We start from the raw sequence: 17,659 nt of genomic DNA on the forward strand, positions 1-17,659 counted from the left end.
TTTCTGTGTGGAAAAGCTGTGAGAAAAATCTCACAGAGCCCCTAAACGCGAGGAAAACTGCATCGTGGGGAAAAGAAAAGACTGAAGGGAGACCCCTGTGGACACAGGGATCATGGCATGCTGGGTATGCTCAGTGTGCCAGTCAAAGCTTTCTAGAAACTTTGACAGAAAAGTTTTCCGTGATAGGGCTCCGTCCTGTGACGTCACCCATATGTGAGGACTACCATCCTGCTTGTCCTGGGACAAATACATTTACTAAACAAGAGGTTCCCCCCTCACACCCAAAAAACGCATCTTTAAATTCTCAGGTTAGCTTTTTCATGTTCACTTTTAGCAATTATTGTGGAATTACAGCATCATATCCGTATTACAGACTGAGAAAACTTACTCCAAAACTTTACTTGCAGTAATTTTCAGGGTGAAAGACAATTTTTAGAAAGAAGGTTATTTTGCTGACTGAGGCACATAGGTAATAGTGAACTAGTATGTTATGTTTGGTCAATTTTATGTATTATGTTTTAATCATTTTATATTATAGGTAACTTTAATGTTGTGTGCTTTTATTTTATAACCTGTGCTGAACAGTGATATGGAAGAAAAGAATATAAGATTAAATAAATAAGTAGGATTTGGCTCCAAAATCTTCAGGATGCATTTTGATATATTGTTACATAATTACTTTGATTTTTCCTATCAATGTAATGCTTGTTCCCTGTTTAACTGCGACCAAACCTGTCTCATCCAGACAAATCAGCTGATACCACATGAAAAGAAACAACTCCATAAACTTATGATTTCTATGAATGTTTATATTCCTGCCTAAAAAGATGGAAACATCGCTTTGTTTCACTTAACCGTATCTGCAGTATACAAAAACATGGACCTTCTTCCAAATAATAAATATGCTACACTGTACATCCTGGTTTTTCCTGAGAAAGGCATGCTTTTCAAGCACAGAGAGAATAACTCAGATGTTATAATTCTGGGTACAGCCTGGATCATGCTATCTGTCCGAGGGGAATTCAGCATCAATAGTGGAATGCATTCACTTATTTCTTGAGTGTGCATCTCTTCTTTAATTTATTTTATGAAGTTTCATGACTGACTCTGGAAGTCACAGCGCACAGTACAAATTTTACCTAGAAAGAGAATGAAGTTGTTGATTAAATGATAGCAATGTACTGGCAGAATGAACATGGGTGTAATTTACGAACATAATTCATTGTATTGAAAAAAAATATATTTTTAAACCTTTTTATATATTTATTTGATAAAATACAAGCAAGAGTCATTCTTTTAATGGAATAAATTTGGAGCAATTCAAAATGACAATTCACATACCAACAAAAATAAAAATATCCCCCATTATATCCAATTACCAAGTGTCCTAGAGAAAAACAGAGGAGATGCAGCAAGAGTCACAAAAACAAAATTATTAAAGACAAGGAAGACTGACATGCCAATCATTTAAAATACAAATGTTTATTGAAGCATAGAAAATAACATTTTGTCTCAGAAACAGAAGCAAAAAAAACCCATTTTTGTTTTAGATGCCCTAAATTGTTTTGCTACAAATTGCTGTATAGTGTGCCCAACTTTCTGTATTCTGCTGTAGCAATGCAGTTTTTCTCTGGCTCATCACATCTGCTGCTGACTGCACCCATAACCCTTACATGCTCCATAGAAGATGTTTGTCTCAGAGGAAAAATAAATATGTAGCCAAATTAGCCAAAAACATTTACACATTCTTGAAAAAATTACATTTCAGACTTCAGAGATTGAAATCTCATCAGGCAGTTTTTCCCAGATATAATCCCACAGACGGGTCAATACAGTAAGGCCGCGTTAGAAAGAGTGCGGCAGTGCCGGGCGCACCCTCGTTTGCCCCACGCACTGTTCTGATCACATACCGCTCGATACTCTATTTAAATTGCTTGCAAATGCAAGCCGCGTCTGCGAAGCGTTAGGCCCGCGCAACCCATTTTACTGTACAGGCGCTTAATACAGCGCCTATACAGTATCCTGGGTGCGCTGGTACCTGTCATTTCAAATGTCATTTGAAATGACAGGCACCAGGAAATGGATCCCAACTTTAACCCAGGAAAACCTAAAAACCGAAAATCCCCTCCTCCCGAAGCGGCTCGACATGTGCCAACTTACCTTTTGTTGCTTTTCAGCCCCTTTCCTTCTCTGCCGCCCTCCGGAGGGGGCAGCCGGCGGCGAAAGCGACTCGCAGCGGTCCCCCCTGCGCAGGTCCCGGTTCTCCTGGCTCGGCAACAGCAGTACAACAGCTAGGACTCCATCCGGCTTGCAGCGTTCTCTCCCCCCCCGCGCAGGTCCCGGTTCTCCTGGCTCGGCGTGAAGTGAGAGCCCACTGTTCTGTGCCCTCTCCAGCACGAGCAAAGCATTCTTTCGTTGGCCAGAGCGCCCGTCGATTTGGGCGCTCCGGCCAATGAAAGCACATAGACGGGCACGCGTGACGTCACGCCGGAGCGCCCAAATCGACGGGCGCTCTGGCCAACGAAAGAACGCTTCGCTCATGCCGGAGAGGGCACAGCACAGTGGGCTCTCACTCACTTCACGCCGAGCCAGGAGAACCGGGACCTGCGCGGGGGGGGGGGGGGGGGGGGGGACCGCTGCGAGCTGCTTTCGCCGCCGGCTGCCCCCTCCGGAGGGCGGCAGAGAAGGGAAGGGGCTGAAAAGCAACAAAAGGTAAGTTGGCACATGTCGAGTCGCTTCGGGAGGAGGGGAGGAGGGGATTTTAGGTTTTTAGAGGTTTCCTTTTGGGGGAAAGTTTGCTGTCTACCATTACCCCTGCCTCTAACGCAGGGGTAAGGGTAGGCGGTAAGTTAGCAGGTTAAACGCAGGGCAAAATGGCAGGGTAAAATAGCAATAGTCGGGGCACGCGTTACTGTATGGGAGGGAATAGCTAATTCGATCGTTTACATCTGATATACATGCCGCGTGCGGAAGGGGTTACCCGGGGATTTAAAGAGGCGGTAAGGATGGGTTAAAGGGGATAGTGTATCGCAGGAATGGCTAACTCGGCCGGAAAGTGAGTAGAAAGCGGGTTAGGAGCAGGGTAACCGCGGTCCCCCTTTACTGTATCGAGCTGAACGTAACTAAGTGGTCAGGAATGTAGAGTGTCTCTGCTAAGGGAGAAGTGAAAAGGGTGAGTGTCTTCTGGGACATTAGTATTAAATGTAGACCTTACTTTTACATCTTATTATACTTACACTTTTTTGTATGCTATTATAGAACTGCTGCAATAGCAGACTGCCAGAATACATGACGCTGACATTGCTGGACCAACACGGGTAGAACCAATTCATGAAAAAAGAAGCAAATTAAGTTTATCGTCCTTGATTTTGAATGAAGCAATTTTGTGAGAATCTAAGAAGCCACTGTTTCCCGATTTAATACACAAAGCCAAATTTGTAAAATGTTATGGCTTTGCAACAAAACTTCATGCATAGTTTGCCACATGCAAAGTTTATTCAAATTACATAAATTAGCTGCTGTGATACAAAATCATGCAAAGCAGCTTAGCATATAGGTAAAGTATGTGCAACATTTACTTTGTGGGCCAAATTTCGGTAAAAGTCTGACCATCTCTAATAGGGTTCAGGTTTTTGGGTATTCATAGTGGGGCAGATTTTCAAAGGGATACGGGCGTACCCCCCGAAAACCTGCCCCAAGCTCCCCCTGCTCGCGCCAAGCCTATGTTGCATAGGCTGCCGGCGCACACAAAGCCCCGGGACGCGCGTAAGTCCCGGGGCTTTCTTGGGGGCGCGTATCATGGCCTGCGCGTCACCGGGGGCGTGGTTCCGGCCCGGGGGCGTGGCCACGGCCTCCGGACCAGCCCCCGGAGGGAACATGGCACGCCGGCAGCTGGCCCGGTGCGCACAAGTTACGCCTGCTTCGGGCAGGGGAAGGTGCGGGGGGGGGGGGTGGAGGGAGCTGAGGCAGGCTGTGCACTCGGCGTGCGCAGGCTGCCAAATTTGCGCAGCCTTTCGCGCGCCAATCCCGGATTTTAAAAGATACGCTCGGCTACGTGCATATCTAATAAAATCCAGTGTACTTTTGTTTGCGCCGGTCGCGCGAACAAAAGTATGCGCGGGCGTACTTTTTAAAAATCTGCCCCAGTGTGCATAGAAAAATAGTGTGTGAAAAATGTAATAGTGCACAAAAAAATGTGCACTTTAGCACACAAGCTTCTAGAGGACAACTTTCAAACTTTCTAATGGAAAAGGTTCAATGTTCGTGCATCATTAAATCTTTCAAGTATCTGAAGGTCTGCATCATATCTCCCCTGCACCTCCTCTTTTCCATGATATACATATTTAGATTCTTCAGCCATTCCTCATAAGTCTTCCGATAAATATCCCACTCCATTTTGGTTGCTGTTCTCTTCACTGTCTCCATCCTGCCCTTATCCTTTTTGAGGTACGGGCTCTAGAACTGAACACAGTACTCCAGGTGAGGTCTCGCCAAGGACTTTTATAAGGGCATTAAAACCTCCTTTTTCCTGCTAGTTATTCCTCTCTATGCAGCCCAGCATTCTTCTGGCTTTAGTTATCGTCTTATTGCATTGCTTTGCTGCCTTTAGATTGCCAGAAACTATTTTCCCAAGGCCCCTTTCACAGTCCATGCACATTAGTCTTTCACCCCCCCGCCCCCCCCATCACATTCAGCTCTTTTGGATTACCACACCTCGGATGCATGACTCTACACTTCTTGGCACTGAATCCCAGTTGCCAAATCTTCGACCACTCTTCAAGCTTTCTTAAATCACTTTTCATCATTCTCTGTTCAGAGTAAGTTCCATTTACTATTACATGCGGTCTCTTTCTTGTCAGTCAACCAGGTTTGTAATCCACTCCACCACCTTGGCACCCACTCCCAATGTATAAACCAATGCCTAGATTTTTAAAAATGTGGTTACCTAAAGCATAAGGATTTCAAGGGTGTGTTTCATCTATAGACTGTACATGGATTAGGAGGATGAAATCATGTCTGCCAATGAACCAATTAGGAGGACAATTTTCAAAGCCATTTACCCAGATTAATTTGAATTGCTGGAAATTGCCTCCCTCAGCCAGCTAAAGGCATGCTGGACTTCCATGGCCCTCTATTTTTAGCCAGGAGTGTTTAGTTTGAGGGAGAAAACAGCGCATGTACATGGCATTTGTAAAAATACTTTTTCTCTCCTTAGCTGCAGGGCTGGTGCTTCCATTAGGCAAACTAGGTAGTCGCCTAGAGCAGTGGTTCTCGACAGGTGTGCCGGGACACGCTGGTGTGCCGCGAGGTTCTAGGAGGTGTGTTGCAGGGCTAGCAGATGGCTGCCAGGGTGGGAGTTGGTTGACTTCTCTTTCATTGGTCCTGATGGGAGGCTGCTCTCACTTCCTTCTAGCCCAGTGGGAAGCCATTTCCTCCTTCACCCAGATCAGAGCGAGACATTGCCAGCTCCTGCTGTTGGGCCTGATGGGACAGACACACTTTATCTTCCCCTGCTGAGTCTGGGAGTGCTGCTGCTGCTGATCTCTTCACCCTGTGCAGGGTGGGGGAAAGGAGGCTGGGGATGCTGGGAAGATAGAGGTGTAAAGGAGAGGGAGTGTGGGGGCTGCTGCGCAGGAAGGGGTGGGAAACAGGGGGGGTCATGGTATAAAGGGGGTAGAGAGGGAGTACAGGGAAGAGGATGTGAGGAGTCAGGAATGCTGAGCAGGGATAGGAGTGTGAGCGGATTATTGAAAGGGAGTAATTGGGAAAAGTGAAGGATGATGGAGGAAAGGAGGGGGAGTGATGGGGTGCAAGAGCCATAATATGTCAGTATTGGGAATGTGCATTTCTTCTATCTTTGTACCTTGCTTAGTGTAGGAGGATATGTATTTCTGTTTCTGGCTCTCCGGTTTTGCACTGCATGCAGAGTGGCTTTTTAAGGTTTCCATTCCAGTTTTTGTCTCCACATTTGTAATTCATGGTCTTTTATTCTGTATTTGGTGAAGGATGGATCTGTACTTATTACTGAGGTTAGGTATTTTACTAGTAAGTAGGAATTTGTATCAATCTTCTTTGTTGCGATTTCTCATTCTCAGTAGGACATGCATTGGTGCTGCACTGCTGCCTTTTCATAGGAAGTTCCTGAATGAGTGTTGCAGTGGTATGGAATGTTTGCTACACATATGCTGAGTGTTTTTTTTCTCTCCAGGTTTTCTTTTTTACAATGCGCCTGGTAGTAAGGGAATTTGTATTTCTGTTATTGAGATAGCTCCAGAAATAGTGAGTTGTATTTGAAATATCCTAGTTCTGCTCTGCATCTATTGTTTGGTGGCAGGGGGGGGGGGCAGGGATAGGTTCCTGAGGATGCAGAGTATGTGTTTACGTTTAGCCCTGTGATGGTGAAATGTTCAGTGTGTCTTGCCTGTAAGAATTACCTGCCAGGTGTGTCCCAGTAGAAAAAAGGCTGAGAACCACTGGCCTAGAGCACCAAACTTTTCGGGGCAGAAAAATCTAGTCAGTCTGTGGCCCAGAAGGATGCTGTGCTAAAGCCAATACTGTCAAAGCACTGTGATGATATCATCACTGTCAATAGGAATATGTTCAGTGCTGGAGCTGCCACCAATAGGTAAATTTGGGGAGAGGCAGTGTGACCAAAAGTTTGCCTAGGGTGCCGAATACTCTTGTACAGGCTCTGCCTAGCTGCCTGCACAAAATAGTGGGTGCAAATCATATGGGAGTTTACACTCATTTTCAAAGCAAACAACAAGGATAACGTCTCTGAAAATCTTCATAATGTATGTGCGTTAAAAACTCTTGTTTGTTTTGCAACTGTGTAGGCTAACTGAAAGTTGCTTCCCATGTTCTTATTAAATTATACAGACACCCATCTGGAGACCTTTTAAATGTCATTACAATATGCCATTTATTAAATAAAGTAGCTTAAACAAACATGTACATTCCACAAAAAAAAGTAATGTCTTAAGATTTTTTTTAATATGAAATATAAAGCTGATGTAAAAATCACCAGGTTATTATTCATAATATTTGTTTTAATTTACTTTGGGTTGTTGTGATCTCTTTCCAAGTTTAACTGCAAGGTAAGATTAAGAGTACCGTAGTACTTTGTGTAAAACTTCCAATGAGAATATATTATCCAGTGCAAAACCATAACATTGGAAGCACTCTCTTTCTTAACACTATAAAATTTCCCTTTTAGATACAGAGATTGATGAATTTATAAAAGATCTGAACGATTTTTTAAAAATGCAGTTCTAACAACATCATAACACTCTTCTTTTCCACAATTGTATACATTTATCTGGCATTTAGATAAGTAAAATGCTATACAAATAAATAGTACAAAAATTTGTTGCATTTTTTAATGCTTAATTTCATTAATTCAATGTATTCTGTAACAGACAACTCCACCACCACTTAATGGGAATTGAATCCACATGGAAGTGCACATAATTGATTGACTTCTATCCCCATTTTTAAAATATAAGAAATCCATTCATTAAAATGGCTGCATAGTCAATAAAAGCTGAGGATGGCCATTTATATGCGAATTAGGTTTGCATTTTTCCATAGTTAAAAACTTAAACAGAGTCATGGAAGAGGAATTACCATTCTGAGGACAAGCAGTCCTCAAACATGGGTGACATTATCTGATGGAGCCCAGCACAGAATTTTGGTCTCAAAATTCTAGAGCTTTCAGCATGCTCTACTGAGCATGTGCAGCTGCAGCCACCTCCCTGTCTCTCAGGCAGTGTCCCCTGGTCTTTCTTTTTCCGTGAAGCCATGTCATCATGTTTTCAGCTTTGCTCTCCTCACAGTTAATACTCTTAACAGTTATGGAGCAGCAAGCAGCTGTTTTTCCAGGCAGAGCTTTGGTATTTATTTTCCCTCACTTCCCTTGAAGTAGTTTAGATTTAAAATTGGTTTTCTCTCTTTTTAGCATTTTTTTGTCAGCTGCATGGCCTACAGAGTGTTTTCCCCTTAATTATGCTGCATCCGCAGCTTACTCCTGTTGACCTCTCCTTAACATCTGTTTTTTGCCTTTGCCAGGTGCCTGTTCGGACTGGCAGTGTGCAGTCCGTGTGTGGTCCGATTAGCCTGAGGTCCTACCCAGGCAGGAGAACTTCCTGGAACTGTCTGCTAGGCATCGATGGAGGCTTAGACCATAAATGAATGCAGGACCAGATGTTCCCGTGGGGGGGGGGGGGGGGGGGGGGGGGGGAGAGAGCTCATCTTCCCCCCACGTCTGGGAACTAGTCTCCTTGGCTGGTCCCTGGATGATGTAGCCTCCCCTCCTGCTTGTCAGATCAGTCTGGCACTGCATATCCTGCGGAGAGAGGGTGAGCAAGAGTCTGGGTGATCAGTTTTGCTGATGCACCACCAGTGCCATGCCTGGAATCTACTGCCCGTGCACATCCTTGCCAGAGCACCAATGGCCCCAGGAGCGTGTCAAGGGCCATGAGACCCACAGTTGCCATTGAGCGCTGGGGGCACCATCGAGAGCTCTGGCCATTATCGAGCACCATGGATACCCTTGAACACTGTGGATGCCATCAAGTGCACTGGATGCACTCAATGCCTTCGAGCGCCATGGATGTCAATTGGCGCCCTCGATCAAAGGCCATGGCTGCCACCATACGCTGGGTTCCATCGATGCCATCAAGCACCATGTTATGACAGACATTGAGTACCAAGGGTGCCATCAATGCCAGCGAGCGCCTCAGGCACCATTAAGCACTGTGAATGCCACTGATGCAGACTAGTGGCATGGACATGGACACCACGGATACCATCAAGCACCACAGGTATCAAACACCGTGGGTGCCTTAAGATGCCATTGGGCACCCTGGGTGCCATCAATACTTTTGGGTCAAGTACCGTGGGTGCCAGAGGTGCAAACAAACATCATTGGCACCTTTGGTGCCATGGATGCCATTGAGCACCATCAAGCCCCATGGTCGCCAGCAAGCACCATGGAGGCTCTTGACATCATTGAAGGCGTTGGCCGAAGACAAACACCAAAGTTGTCTTTGAAGCCATCGAGCACCAGGGGTGCCATCAGGTTCCTCGAAATAGAGTGCTGTGGACACTGCAAGGTACCACAATCATCATCAAGCGCTGTGGGCATCTTGGATGCCATCAAATGTTATGACACCATTGGTGCCATTGTCTGCCTATTGTACACCATGGCTGCTGTTGTCATTGAGCATTTGGGTTGCCATCAGGCACCACTGTTCACACCAAGTACACTGATGTGTGCGGGGGCACCTTCTATGTCGTTGAGCGCTGTAGCTGCCCCTGCAGTTGAGCATGTAGGTGTTGCAGAACGCTGTCAGTGCCAGAAAACACCATGCAATTGGTAATGTTGTCCTCACTTGAGTGTGGTGAGCACTACTTCCGCCATAGAGCATCATCAAGACAGCGGAACGCTGAAGGCAGGGTTGCCACTGGCGGGGGTCATCTATGCCTCTGATCTCCATGCACACTGCCAGGGCACTACCATTACTGTTGACAAAGTGGAGTGCCTGAGTACCATGGGCAGCAGTGTTATCATCGTTGCTGTGAGGGCTGTTGGCAACATTCCTGTTGTGGAAGATGCCTGGGTGCTGTAGGCTCCCTCAGTGCCATGTGGTACTTGCCATAGATGGTATCTCCAGTATCACTTAGGCGAAGGCCTAACTCTGACGACCCAAGGAACCTCCTAAGGTTTCGTTAGTAGACCTTCTCTAACAAGCCGCGCACTTCACAGACGAGTTAATAATGCTCCTCCTCAATTTCTCCTACTAGTGTCTCCTCTTTGACAACTGGCTATACTCCTATGTTAGCTCCTGGCACGCCGGTTAAAGTTTTCCCCCACTAGCCTTTATGTTAAACCCTTGATCCAAGTTGGTTTCACCCCTGTTCTATGTAATGCACTATTATGCAATGGTTTTGTTATAATGTAAACCGAGGTGATTTGTAACCTGTTACATGAACGTCGGTATATAAAAATGCTAAATAAATAAACAAATAAATAAATATCACACACCAAGATATACTTTCAATGCCAGACTGCCTGTGCCAGGTGCATCTTTGCAGTGGCTCTTGATCACTACCAGGAGTCATTGGTAAGTGGCGTCATGGGCGCTTTCTAGTGCCTTCATGTGTCTGGTACCCGGGGGTGTTAAATGACACCAATAGTAATACCTCACATGTGGTCCACAGCTACAGTTTTTGTACCTGTCTAGGCTGTGGCATGGACTGCTAGGCCCACAGGCACTGCATCTTTCTGTGTATTGCGTGGCTGCTGGCTCGACTGAGCATGTAACATGTAGCAATGGTGCACAGCGCTGCTATTGCAGGATGCAGATTCAGTGAAGGGGCACCACCGTTACTAGGTACCTGCTGGCATGTAGTAGTTGTTCTTTTGCCAGAAGACATCCTATACCTATGTGTCGCAATCACCATTCATATTCACTCCATTTTTGGAGTGGATACCAGGGATACCTCCCCTTATCAGGAGGTGCCTCCTCCCTCATTGGTTTATGCTCTGGATCCCCTTTAAGGGGAGGCTTCAGACAGCATTCCCTCTCTGGTGTGTGGCTCTGACCGGGCGATGATACAGTGCTTGATTCACAAGAATCAGAATAGCAACATGAGCCGTCTGACTAGGTGGCCACCAGCGACTGTCCATGTCACCAACAGAACTTCATAGGTCAATGATAGTGCCCCACTCTTGTCTGGGGAGTACGAGGTTTTCCGGAATCGAACTGATCTGGTTGAACAGTGCGCTCTCCCCTGTGGTGTGGATGAGAAGTCCGAATATTAGCTTTTGAGAGGTGCCCTCAGTAGGTTCCCTCTTGGTGCCTTGTTTTCTGCTCAGGAAAGGGGTTGTTTTTCACACCCCATTCTTCTGGGGTGAACAAAATAGCTGAATGATTACCTTGCCATTGGAAATGGTGTCCATTTATATTTTCTTTGGTAGCAGAAATAAGAAAGTAGGTTTCTATTCCAGTGTAATCATACATCCCAAAGAAAATAACACTTTCTCTCTGGAAATAGCAAAATTGCTTACCTGTAATAGGTGTTATCCTAGGACAGCAGGATGTAGTCCTCACATATGGGTGACGTCACTGGATGGAGCCCTATCATGGAAAACTTTGTCAAAGTTTCTAGAAACTTTTGACTGGCACACTGAGCCCACTGAACATGCCCAGCATGCCATGATCCCTCGAGCTACAGGGGTCTCCCTTCAGTCTCGTGTGTAGCAGTAAGTGTTAGCAAAAATAAAATAATAAAACGTACTGGACCCAACTCCACGGGGTGGCGGGTGGGTTTCGTGAGGACTACATCCTGCTGTCCTGGGATAACACTTATTACAGGTAGGCAATTTTGCTTTATCCCAGGACAAGCCAGATGATAGTTCTCACATATGGGTGATTAGCAAGCTACAGACTTAGTCATTCTTGTATTGGACCAACAGCAAACAACTTGTGCAACAGGCACAACTGGTGTACTGTTGGAAAAAATGAGGCAGCCTGAAATCACAGTAGGTTAGATGCGGAAGGAGTTGGGATTACGCTGGAAAGTTCTTTAAGACAGATTGTCCGTAGGCTGAATCTTGTCGTCCTTCCTTGTCCAGACAATAATGAGCTGTAAAGGTGTGAAGAGAACTCCATGTTGCAGCTTTACATATATGTCAGCTATTGGTACTGAACGATAGTGTGCTACTGAATTTGACATTGCTCTTACTGAGTGTGCCTTTACTCGCCCTTGGAGAGGAAGGTCTGCTTTTTCATAGCAGAACTCTATACAATCTGCAAGCCAGTTAGAGAGAGTTTGTTTGCCCACTGCTTTACCCGGTTTGTTTTTATCAAAAGAAACAAAGAGTTGAGTGGATTTCCTATGGACTGCAGTGCGGTCTAGGTAACATGCAAGAGCACGTTTACAGTCTAAGGTGTGCAAAACCCTCTCACCTTGGTGAGAGTGAGGTCGTGGGAAGAATGTGGGCAAAACTATGGACTGATTCAAGTGGAATTCCTTAACTAGCTTGGGAAGGAATTTAGGGTGAGTACGGAGTACCACTCAGTCATGTAAGAACCTTGTATAGGGTGAGTATGTGACAAGTACTTGTAACTCACTACCCTTCTAGCAGATTTAATAGCTACTAAGAAGAGAACTTTCCATGTAAGAGATTTAATATTGCAGGAATCCATGGGTTCAAAAGGAGAACGCATGAGTCTTGTTAGTACTACATTAAGGTCCCATTCTATGACTGGTGGCTGTAACGGGGGTTTAAGGTAAATTAAACCTCTCATAAATCTACTGACAAGGGGTTGCACTGATATCGGTAATGATATGGTAAGCTGAGATAGCATTTAAATATACCCTTACTGACGTTGTCTGGAGATCAGAGTCTGAAAGGTGCCAGAGATAGTCTAATAAAGAAGATGTGGGGTAGGAAAAGGGGTCAATACTTTTCTGTGCACACCACGTGGAGAATAGTTTCCACTTAGACTGATAAGTTTTTCATGTGGAAGGTTTAAGTGAAGCTACCAGCATTTGAGACACATTAGTTGAAAGATTGAGTGGTTGCAGGATCAAGCTTTAAACATCCAGGCTGTTAGAGATAGGAATTGAAGGTTGGGATGGCGCAACCTGCACTGATCCTGAGTTATGAGAGTGGTTGCTGTACCCAGGTGAATTGGCTCTCTGATCGAGAGGTCGAGAAGTATGGGAAACCACACTTGTTGAGGCCAATATGGGGCTATGAGTATCATTAACCCTTTGTCCATTTGTAGCTTTACTAGAGTTTTGGTTATTAGTGGTATTGGGGGATACTCGTATAGAAGGCCTAAATTCCAGGGGCGAGCAAAGGCGTCCCTGGCGCACTTGCTGGTCCGCTGGTATAGGGAGCAGAATTTGTCCACTTTGTGATTCAGTTCGGATGCAAAGAGGACTATGGTTGGTTGGCCCCAGCATTGGAATATTCTGGTCGTTACCAAAGGATCCAAGGACCACTTGGGGGGATGGAACTGACGACTGAGGCAATCTGCAACAACGTTGTGGATGCCTGCTAGATAAGTGACCTGGAGAAACATGGAATGCGTGAGGGCCCAGTCCCAAATCTGTGCAGCTTTTTGACAAAGGAGATACGTGCCCGTACCTCCCTGTTTGTTCAGGTACCACATGGCTACCGTGTTGTCTGTCTGTATAAGAACAGTCTTGTGTGAAAGGCAGTCCTTGAACGCATGTAGAGCATAAAGTATAGCTTGAAGCTCCAGGAAATTGATTTGAAATGTTGCTTCGAGTTTTGTCCAAGTACCTTGAGTTTAGAGATTGCCTATGTGTGTTCCCCAACCTAAGGTGGATGCATCTGTATTTAAAGTTACTTGCGGAACTGGTTGTTGGAAGGGTAGGCCTGTGCGCAAGTTGTTCGCCCACCAGAGGAGAGATGAACGTAGTTGGTGGGTTATTTGAATCGGAGACAACAGTGGTTGAATGGCTTGTATCCACTGTGATCTTAATGTGCACTGGGTTATTCCCATGGCTAATCTGGCCATAGGAGTGACATGAACTGTGGGGGCCATGTGGTCGAGCAGAGTTAGAAACTGATGTGCTGTCGCCTGTTTGTGCGCAGAGATTTCGCTAATGAGGAGAGTGTCTCTGCCCGGTCCTCTGGGAGGAAGCCTCTTGATATTATGATGTTCAACTCTGCTCCGATGAATTGCAGTAGGTGAGATGGCATGAGGTGGGATTTTTGGTAGCTGATTAGGAATTCCAATGAGTGGAGCAGATTGATTGTGAGCCTGAGGTGAGAGCTGCTTGCTTTGACTGGCTTCTGATAAGCCAGTCGTCCAGGTAAGGAAAAACGTGTACACTTTCTTTGTGCAAATTAGCCGCTGCTACCGCTAGGCACTTTGTGAATACTCTGGGTGCTGAGGCAAGTCCGAATGGTAGAACCCGGTATTGAAAATGCTGATGACCCACCAGGAAACGCAGAAACTAGCAATGAGGAGGGAATATTGGAATGTGAGCGTAAGCGTCTTGTAGATCCAGAGAACAGAGCCAGTCTCCTGCTTGAAGAAAGGGAAGCATGGTGCCTAAGGAGACCATCCTGAATTTTTCTTTCTGTAGAAATTTGTTGAGATTGCGGAGGCCTAAATTGGGACGTATGCCTCCTGTTTTCTTTGGAATGAGGAAATAACGGGAGTAGAATCCTTTGCCCTGCTGAGGTCGGGGAACTGGTTCCACGGCCCTGGCTCTCAGAAGGGTGGATAATTCTGTGTTCAGGAGAGTGATATGATCTTTGTGTATCCAAAGAGGCTTTGGTGGAGAGTCTTTTGGTACTGTGAGAAAATCCAGTTGGTAACCGTGTGTTATAATGGATAGTACACACTGATCTGTTGTGATGTTTGACCAATTGGGTTAAAAGAAAGAGACCCGACCTCCCACTGGTAGATTTGGGATCGGGTTGGTGGAGTGGCTGCTGTCCTTTGGCAGGTTCTCAAAATCCTGATGCAGGGCCCATCTGAGGCGGAGGTTAACATAAGAAATTGCCATGCTGGGTCAAGACCAAGGGTCCATCAAGCCCAGCATCCTGTTTCCAACAGAAGCCAAACCAGGCCACAAGAACCTGGCAATTACCCAAACACTAAGAAGATCCCATGCTACTGATGCAATTAATAGCAGTGGCTATTCCCTAAGTAAATTTGATTAATAGCCGTTAATGGACTTCTCCTCCAAGAACTGCATTAACCACATCCTCTGGTAAATTCCAGAGCTTTATTCTGCGTTGAGTGAAAAAGAATTTTCTCCGATTAGTCTTAAATGTGCTACTTGCTGACTTCATGGAATGCCCCCTAGTCCTTCTATTATTCGAAAGTGTAAATAACCGAGTCACATCTACTCGTTCAAGACCTCTCATAATCTTAAAGATCTCTATCATATTGCCCCCTCAGCTTTCTCTTCTCCAAGCTGAACAGCCCTAATCTCTTCAGCCTTTCCTCATAGGGGAGCTGTTCCATCCCCTTTACCATTTTGGTTGCCCTTCTCTGTACCTTCTCCATTGCAACAATATCTTTTTTGAGATACGGCGACCAGAATTGTACACATTATTCAAGGTGCGGTCTCACTATGGAGTGATATAGAGGCATTATGACATTTTCCGTTTTATTAGCCATTCCCTTTCTAATAATTCCTAACATTGTTTGCTTTTTTGACTGCTGCAGCACACTGAGCCGACGATTTTAAAGTATTATCCACTATGATGCCTAGATCTTTTTCCTGGGTGGTAGTTCCTAATATGGAACTTAACATCATGTAACTATAGCAAGGGTTATTTTTCCCTATATGCAACACCTTGCACTTGTCCACATTAAATTTCATCTGCTATTTGGATGCTCAATATTCCAGTCTTGCAAGGTCCTCCTGTAATGTATCACAGTCCGCTTGTGATTTAACTATTCTGAATAATTTTGTATCATCTGCAAATTTGATAACCTCACTCGTCGTATTCCTTTCCAGATCATTTATATATTATATTGAAAAGCATCGGTCCAAGTACAGATCCCTGAGGCACTCCACTGTTTACCCTTTTTCACTGAGAACATTGACCATTTAATCCTACTCTGTTTCCTGTCTGTTAACCAGTTTCTAATCCACGAAAGGACATCGCCTTCTATCCCATGACTGTTTAGATTTCTTAGAAGTTTCTCATGAGGGACTTTGTCAAACGCCTTCTGAAAATCCAAATACACTACATCTACTGGTTCACCTTTATCCACATGTTTATTAACCCCTTCAAAAAAATGAAGCAGATTTGTTAGGCAAGACTACCCTTGGGTAAATCCATGTTGACTGTGTTCCATTAAACCATGTCTTTATATATGCAGTACGATTTTTATCTTGAGAATAGTTTCCACTATTTTTCCCGGCACTGAAGTCAGGCTCACAGGTCTATAGTTACCCGGATCACACCTGGAGCCTTTTTTAAATATTGGGGTTACATTGGCCACCCTCCAGTCTTCAGGTACAATGGATGACAGGTTACTAATTTTAACTAATAGATCAGAATTTTCATTTTTGAGTTCCTTCAGTACCCTAGGATGCATACCATCTGGTCCAGGTGATTTGCTGCCCTTTAGTTTGTCAATCTGACCTACTACATCTTCCATGTTCACAGTGATTTCGTTCAGTTGGTCTTATGTTCTTAGGTTCTTATGTTCTTATGACTCATCACCCCTGAAAACCATCTCCGGAACTGGTATCTCCCCAACATCCTCATTAGTAAACACAGAAGCAAAGAATTCATTTAGTCTTTCTGCAATTGCCTTATCTTCCCTAAGAGCCCCTTTAACCACTCGGTCATCTAATGGTCCAACAGACTCCTTCACAAGTTTCTTGCTTCGGATATATTTAAAAATGTTTTTATTATGAGTTTTTGCCTCTATGGCCAACTTCATTTCAAATTCTCTCTTCGCCTGTCTTATCAATGTTTTACACTTACCTTGACAATGCTTATGTTTTATCCTATTTTTTTCAGATGGATCCTTCATCCAATTTTTGAAGGATGTTTTTTTTGGCTAAAATAGCCTCTTTCACCTCACCTTTTAACAATGACGGTAATCGTTTTGCCTTCTTTCCACCTTTCTTAATGTGTGGAATACATATGGACTGCGCCTCTAGGATTGTATTTTTAAACAATGTCCAAGCCTGTTGAACACTTTTAACCTTTGCAGCTGCACCTTTCAATTTTTTCTAAACTATTTTCCTCATTTTATCAAAGTTTCCCTTTTGAAAGTTTAGTGTTAGAGCTGCAGATTTACTTATTGTCCCCCTTCCAGTTATTAGTTTAAATTTGATCATGTTATGATCACTGTTGCCAAGTGGCCCCACCACTGTTACCTCTCTCACCAAATCCTGCGTTCCACTAAGAATTAAATCTAAAATAGCTCCTTCTCTTGTGGTTCCTGAACCAATTGCTCCATGAAGCAATCATTTATTACATCCAGGAACTTTATGTCTCTAGCAAGTCCTGATGTTACATTTACCCAGTCAATATTGGGGTAATTGAAATCTCCCATTATCATTGCACTGCCAAATTGGTTTGCTTCCCTGATTTCTCTTAGCATGTCATCATCTGCCTGACCATTTTGTCCAGGTGGATGATAGTATACTCCTATCACTATTCTCTAACCCAACACACATGAGATTTCTACCCATATAGATTCTACTGGGCATTTAGTCTCTTGTATGATCTTTATCCTGTTGGACTCTATACCCTCCCGGACATAAAGTGCCACACCCCCTCCAAGTTGTTCCTTCCTATCATTGCAATATAATTTGTACCCTGATATAGCATTATCCCATTGGTTTTCCTCCTTCCACCAAGTCTCTGTGATGCCAATTATGTCAATCTCATCATTTGCTGCTATACACTCTAACTCTCCCATCTTACTTCTTAGACGTCTGGCATTGGCATACAGACATTGCAAAGTGTGTTTTTAGTTTGTTTTAACAACCTGCTTTTCAGTTGTTGGGATAATTCAGAAATGATTAGCTTCGGTGATTTTTTACATATAGGCATATGGACTATGTTTGCTTTTAATGGAACCTCTCTGTTGGGATGCCCTAACTCTCCTGTTTCATTAATATCCTTCAA

At 44.5% G+C, this 17,659-nt stretch overlaps 1 protein-coding gene across 2 annotated transcripts in view; it reads right to left on the reverse strand.

The window, feature by feature from the left end:
• Positions 1-249: 249 nt before the first annotated feature.
• Positions 250-17,659, reverse strand: part of LOC115091101 (sortilin-like) — a 109,202-nt gene continuing 91,792 nt past the window's right edge. Inside the window, exon 6 of one of the 2 annotated variants that reach the window (XM_029600996.1) lies at positions 250-1,139. The gene's annotated coding sequence lies outside the window, so the exon portion shown is untranslated. The remainder of the gene's footprint in view (positions 1,140-17,659) is intronic. The other variant, XM_029600995.1, reaches the window with a different exon arrangement.

The sequence above is a fragment of the Rhinatrema bivittatum genome, chromosome 4, assembly GCF_901001135.1.
Source record: "Rhinatrema bivittatum chromosome 4, aRhiBiv1.1, whole genome shotgun sequence".
NCBI lineage: Eukaryota > Metazoa > Chordata > Amphibia > Gymnophiona > Rhinatrematidae > Rhinatrema > Rhinatrema bivittatum.